This window comes from Mus caroli, chromosome 6 (assembly GCF_900094665.2).
Source record: "Mus caroli chromosome 6, CAROLI_EIJ_v1.1, whole genome shotgun sequence".
Classification (NCBI taxonomy): Eukaryota; Metazoa; Chordata; class Mammalia; order Rodentia; family Muridae; genus Mus; species Mus caroli.
Window position 1 is genome coordinate 21,336,114 of NC_034575.1, and position 5,749 is coordinate 21,341,862.

Consider the following 5,749-nt stretch of genomic DNA (forward strand, 5'->3'; position numbering starts at 1 on the left):
TTCCTTCCTTCCTTCCTTCCTTCCTTCCTTCCTTCCTTCCTTCCTTCCTTCCTTCTTTCTTTCTTTCTTTCTTTCTTTCTTTCTTTCTTTCTTTTTTCTTTCATTACTTTTATTTTTTACAGTCCAGTTGTTATCCCCTTTCCTCTCTGCCCTCTGACAGTTCCTCATGATATTCCTCCTCTCCCCTATCTCCAAGAGAATGTCCCGCAGCCTGCATAAGGCCTCCTCACTCTCTGGGGTCTCAAGTATCTACAGGATTAAGGGTATCTTCTCTCACTGAGGCCACACTAGGCAGTCTTCTGCTACATATGTGCCGGGCCTTGGGCCAGCTAGTGAGACATAGATACTTTTTACCCAATCACCTTGATTTTTATACTGGCAGCACTAATTTGTCTAGCCTCTGTTTCCTTTCCTCTGAACCTTAAGATTGCTTTTATTTCTTCCATAATGAATGAAACTAAAAATGTAAAAAGATTGCAGCAGGATCATATAGAAAGCTAGATCCAGTAATATAGATTCTATGTGTCTTTGAGGAACAGTTCATAAATGGTATTACATATTTATAATTGTTAGATTTTAAGATATTTTGAACAAGAATATCTTTATAATGTAGTAGTACACTTATTTTTTCTCAAAATAATTTCCAAATTTAAGTGTACATTATTTTTAATATTTCCATGTTTGGCAGATTTAATTCTCCAAGTAAATACTTACTTCATTATTTCCTTAGTGGTATCATATTTTCTATGGTATCTTCATATTCACATGTGACTCACATTTCAGACAGAGAAATCCTGAATTGTCATTGAGAGTAATAAATGTGATTAATGAGAATGAAAATCTAATGACATAAGAAGATTCTCCCTGATATCATTTTGCATTAACATTTTATTGGGTCCAGTTTCAGTGTCAATAGTGCTGTTAAAAGCTGCTCATTAATTTTTGCATTTTTAATGTGAGGGCCAAATGAAATATTTCACAGAAATAAATTGACGATGCTGGTCTAAAATGAACACATAAGACCCAGAGCTGTTTCTACTGACGATGCAATGGAGATACTTCATTTATTTACATTCAACAATAAACATAATTGAGGTCTCTGTATTTAATAATGGTAGGAATTCTGTTTGACATATTTTCTCTAAATTTTCAATAAGAGGAACAACAATATGAACTAACTAGTACCCCCAGAACTCCCTGGGATAAACCACCAATCAAAGAAAACACAAGGTGGGACTCCTGGCTCTAGCTGCATATGTAGTAGAGGATTGCCTAGTTTGTCATCAATGAGAGGAGAAACCCTTGGTCCTGTGAAGGTTCTATGCCCCAGTATAGGGGAATGCCAGGGCCAGGAAGCAGGAGTAGGTGGGTTGGGGAGCATGGGGAGGAGAAAGGGGATTTTCAGAGGGGATAATATTTGAAATGTAAATAAAGAAAATATCTAATAAAAAAGAAAAACAAAACAGAATAGTCATTTCATGACATCTTTTTGTAATATTGCTATTTATTTCAAAATGGGATTAATGAAAGAATTATCAAATTTAAAGAAATTTATTTTCACTTGTAACAAGGCTACTGAATCAAATTTACAATGAAGATATATGAAAAATACTATTTTGAACTTTTCCTATTGACTAATATTACTCATATTAGGTTTATACATACATATATTTTAAAGTATCACATCATCTTCCTAAATACACTCTGAGTGCAGAATTGAGTTCAGATATATTTTTACTGATTTTCTTTGTCTTGCCCTCCTGGGTTGTAGTTTTCTGTATCTAGTAGTTTTCTTTCTAGCTGTATGTTTCAAGCTCTCTTCTATTTTATTATTATTTCCACATTCTTTCCTTAAGTGTGGTTTTCTAGTTTTGGTGACATTTCTCCATTCATGACCTACAGTTACACTCACTCCCACATTTGTATATATACATGAAAGTTAGGATATAGGATCTGCATATTAAAGACAAATTCTCTCTCTCTCTCTCTCTCTCTCTCTCTCTCTCTCTCTCTCTCTTTCTGTCAGCATGGGACTATTTACTGAATATATTAATAGAAAATTTCCTGAAATTTTCCTAAATTAATTTTTATTCTAGAACAAAGTTTTATTGTGTATACATACTTCATTTTCAGCATTTCATACTACATTTCACACATTTTTATTAGATATTTTCTTTATGTACGTTTCAAATGTTATTCCCTTTTCTAGTTTCCCCTCTAAAAATTCCCTATCCCCTCCCCCCTCCCCCTGCTCCCCAACCCACTCACTCCCATTCCTGGCCCTGGCATTTCACACATTTTATCTGTTGATGGTCATCTGGACTGAATTCATGTGTTTCAACTGTAAGTATAGCAGTAGTAACCATGAATTTATAGGCATTCCTGTGCTGCAGTATAGTCTTTCAGGTATAGAATTACATAAACTGTATACCTTTGTTTGTAAATATGTTCAGATCCTATCATGTTCTGTGAAGAACAGCTGTAGCGAAGAAGACAAACGAGAGCAAATGCTGTTGATGGGATAATGGATAAAACTGTATTAGCCACTGGTATCAGAGTAAACTGGAGTCACCATTAGGTACATCAGCATCTAGAGGCAAAAACATTATCACCTGATCCAGGTACATCATTTGCTTCTTGTTTGTCAACTTCTACCATATTTCGTCCTCTCACCTTTACAACTCTACTTATTTTGATTTTATTAAGTAGCATTTTTTTTATCCTAAAGACCTGTTACCTATGTATAAGATTTTACCATTTTACCTCGGAGTCTACTAGCTGTTTTCAACCATTCCTTTTTGTGGTGTAGTTATGTTTTTCTTTACATCTTCTGCAGACGATTGCTGAAGAATGTATCATCCCACTGTCCTTGGTCAGATAACATTCTTTTTGTTGAATTATCTTTTCTCTTTCTGGTTGTACCATGAGGAGATTTGAGATGCTTGGAGAATGTTGATTTTATTATGCCACTACAGAACCATAGTAATTTTTCCTAATTGATTTTTTTTCTATAAAATACTTTAGAACAACAACAATCTACATTCATTATTGTCAATAAAGGTTCTGGATTACTTTAATTGCAGTTTAATTGTGATGTTTTAATTATGGTTAAGTATTTTAATTGTTTCATTTGTTTTTATATCTAAATTAAGTATTTCTTTTAAATTGTCTAACAATGACTTATTAGCTTAAAATTAAAATAAAAACCACAGGTGCTTCTCTTACTTTGTATATCATACTGTTAAAATTTCTCATTTTACATCTGACAGATAAAATTCTATTTTTCTGTAATTTTGCGTATCCAATTTTGATATATTGAACACTAATAATTTATGTATTTTGCTGTCTCTTCTCTATAATATCCATTTATTCTCTTATGCACATTATGTATTTACATTTTTGATATTTTAATTGTTAAATTATAAAAAGTACAGTATCTTATTATAATTTACATAATGATGATTTGCGTTCGCATTACAAGTTGGTCTAGTTTATTACCATTTGTAGTTTCTCTTTCCATTCTATTTTTGCTGCCTTTTAATATAAGAGAATTTTATACTCTATAGATACTTAGTAAAATGGGAAATAGAATGCAACCTTCATTTTTAGAAAATACGGTAGCAAATGGTCTTGAGATTTGAAAAGTTTGTCTCTGTTTTAGTTTTCATCATGAATGACAGTGTTGGGAATTAATATACATGCTTTCTAAAAATAATTATAATTAAGGAGGATTGTGGAATGTAAAATCATGCTAGGAAGTTTGGTAAGGTCAAGACACGGAGACTCGGTGGAGCAGGTGCCATACTTCTCACGTAGAAGAAATGTAACCTGTAGTCAAATAGGCTTAAAACAGAATTCTCCATGCTAAAGCAGTACCTAGACACCCGGAGGGCTTAGTCAATAAGTTTTTCTTCCCAGACATTCATCACTGAAAAAGGTACTTAATCTCAGGCCTACCCTGAGAAACGGGGTATGGTTTTAGGCATCTACTTTCCACCATGATAATAAACTGTTTAGAACCACAAACTGTCTCTTTTCACCAAGATCCATCATAGAGAACCATGGAGAAGGCCTTCCCTACAGAGCCACAGCCTAGTCTCCCATCGAAGGCCTTCCACCACAGCTGCTACTAAGCCTGCCTCTACTCAACCCAGGACAATCTTCTCTGCTGGGACAAGATGGAGCTCACCCTTTGCCTGCTTCTGCCCCAGGCTAGACACTGCCCAGACTCCATTCTCTGTTCTTATGCAGTGACTTCCAGCGGTGGCTGGGTGTCCAAGAGTCTGAGAACCCCATGCCCCTGCCTTGTTCCCTATCCGGAGACCCCTAAGCCAGCTCTGGCTTTTTCACTTCTCAGACTGCACTTTCCAACTCCCAGAGCAGTGTCTCAGCGCTTCCCTATGGCCCAGCACCCATCCTGGTGCAGTGTGGGATAAATGTAGTCAAACTCCACATGTTCTGCCTTTCCAAGAGGTGAGCCCTGTGGCAGAGCAGACACGGGCCTACAACCCTTCAGAGGATGTGTGCAGCATTAAGGGCAATTCTAGTACCATGTTTTGGAATCCTTTGTATCTTAAATTTTAAGAAGTTGATATGAGACTAAGTCAAAGAGCAAAGCATTTAAGTTTATTACTTACTGGTCATACAGCTCACTGGGGTTCAGATGCTAGCACATATGTCTGACAGCTCACAGCCATCTGCAACTTCAATTGCAGGAAATCTGATATCCTCTTCTGGCTTTTGTGGCATTAAACTCTTGTGCCCAAACTCACAAATACACCAATTATATATATATATATATATATATATATATATATATATATATATACACACACATACACACACATATACACACACACATATATATTTTAAAGAGGTTAATACAGAACAAAATATAGTAGTACAGCTGTATGTTCGTGGAGATCTAAATAATAGGGCATGAGGATTGCAAATGAAGAAAAGTTCTGCAACACAGAAATATTTTTCTCAACCATTAATTAATTAATAAGTTTTTAAGTGTTATTACTTTTTATTTATTCTATTTATATGAGTACACTGTATCTGTCTTCAGATACAACAGAAGAGGGTATCAGTACCATTACAGATGGTTGTGAGTCACAATGTGGTTGCTAGGAATTGAACACAGGACCTCTGGAAGAGTAGTTAGTGTTCTTAACCACTGAGTCATGTCTCCATCCCTGATTTAAAATGATATTAATGAAAGATATGCACTAGTATAGTATATTAACACATAGAATAGTTGAAAATATGTCAGATTTTCAGAATGTGTATTTCCATTAAAACAGTTATTATTATTGCCGTTGTTGTTGTTGTTTAATTAGCTAAAGTGTTCCAGACAGAATACAAATAACAAATTTTGCCGACATGGCTTAAGGGAACAGATGCTTACTTAGAGAGAGAAAATGATATCATAATGCAAGTTAATACTTCATTTTAGAGGCCTTCTTGCACCCATCACTGTTGTGTAGGAAAGCTTTCTCTTTGTGTACATGCCAACTTTTGAAGAAAATAAAATGCTTGGCTTTTCTAGGCAGAAGTCTTCTTTGGTTGCTTTAGCAATTGATATTTCAGAATTTATTCTCAAAGATGCCAAACATAAATGTATAGGAAGTATCATTTAAAATTCTCATCTATTACTGGTTTTATATTTTGTTTATAACTGGTGAAAACATTACTATAATTTGTAAAAGGATAAAATGAAACATACTTCATTAGTAGTTTGGTATAA